Below are 1,776 nucleotides of genomic sequence, written 5' to 3' on the forward strand. Positions count from 1 at the left end.
TGATCAGCCATGATGATGCTCCTCTCAGTAACAGCCCTTGTAATTTGTTAATAGTCTCACAGTTTCTCCCGCACACTCGCTGATGTTAACCCTTCCTTTCTTTTCATTTTGCTGACTCGTACAGCTCTATCTTTTGTTTTTGGTGCGTGTTTTTGGCCGTGATGCCGAGACCTCAGGTCGGCAGAGCCATCAATGCCCCACCATCACTGCTGCGTCTCGGTGCAGCCCCTGCTCAATAGTTGTCACGTTCGTCCTAGTCTCAGTATCATTGTCTTTCTTTATTATTTTCGAGCTGGGAGTGTGAACATAGTAAAAAAAAAAAAAAAAAAAAAAAAACAATAAATCCTGGTTGACAACAACTCAGGAACGCTTTTGTTGCACACACCAAACCTTCAGTTGGATCATGACCTTTCATTCCACAGAAATGATACAACAACGACTACAGGCTTCCACTGTATCTCATTCAGCACGCCAGTGCATACATGTACATGTATATAGTCCCGGCAGGTTCTTGCATTATTTTGCTGGTTTTCTAGTCTGAGTGTTCTTTTGCAGGCCGTTCTTGGGCTCTTCATGTTCCTGCAGTAGCGGTGTGTGTGTGCGCGTGCGCGCACGTGTGTGTGTGTGTGTGTGTGTGTGTGTGTATGTGTGTGTGTGTGTGCGCCAGTGTGCTGTCTACTATGCCTTCTTACATCCGGGGTGCAACTAAACGAAGGAAGATATTGCGAAAAGTAATGGAATGATTGTTGATTAGCAGAGGATGCCATGATTATCTTTATGAAATTACATCATGGAATTAGAGTCTGACCTTACACTCTAAGCAAGGTCTTAATCTGATACAGCCATTTGCCAGCACCGTGTCACAGTACAGGAGTGCTACCACTAGGAACATTTGCATGTCGTTTGCCATCAACCCTCTCAGTCTGTTACTGCCTACGGCCATCATGTCAGGAGACAAAATATCAAGTCAGCCCCCCCCCCCTCCCCCCCCCCTCCCCTCCCCCTCCCCTCCCCCCTCCCCTCCCCTCCCCCTCCCCTCCCCTCCCCCCTCCCCTCCCCTCCCCTCCCCCCTCCCATCTGAAGTAAAATGATTCGCATTTCCGCATTACAACCAGCTTTATAATCCAGTGTGTTGAGAAATACAACCGGCTTCAAACGTTTTGCTTGTGCCAGGTCAACACCATGCCAAACCCTCTAGAGTTGATCTCAGTAGTGAAAGTTCCGCACATACTTTGCATGGAGTCGCAAACCAAGCGCAGTGTTTGTTGTGGCACAGTTTTTGCCACTTCATGCAGAGAATCTCAAGTAATGGAGTAACCTCCTAACCTCTATCCAGTACTACTAAACTGAGAGGAGTAGAATGCTAGAAAGGGACAAGCTCTCCAAAGGCAAAGTGCACGAAGACTCTGGATTTTCGTGGCACATACTTGTCCCTACGTGATCAGTGATGGATCAGTATTGGGTGGTACACTACCGAAGGGCAGTTGGAGCACACGCAGAGCTAGAGTCTGACACTGCTTTCTGCCTCTAACCTCGATAGCCTTCTTTGCGGCAGCAACAGTTAGGAGAGTGTCGGTGGATAATGGTCCTTATGGATATCAACACCAGCTACGCCATACTCGTAGATCTTCGAAGACAAAGAAGCGCGTGAAAAGACACCACCACATCAGCCCCAGTGCGTGCTTTTTTCCTTTTTCGGGGTCGACCTTCGAACATGAGGTCGAAAGTTCTCCCGCGAGATCACGCTCGGGACAGGTCAAAGGTCAAAGGTGAACC

The sequence above is a fragment of the Sycon ciliatum genome, chromosome 1, assembly GCF_964019385.1.
Source record: "Sycon ciliatum chromosome 1, ocSycCili1.1, whole genome shotgun sequence".
NCBI classification, from domain to species: domain Eukaryota; kingdom Metazoa; phylum Porifera; class Calcarea; order Leucosolenida; family Sycettidae; genus Sycon; species Sycon ciliatum.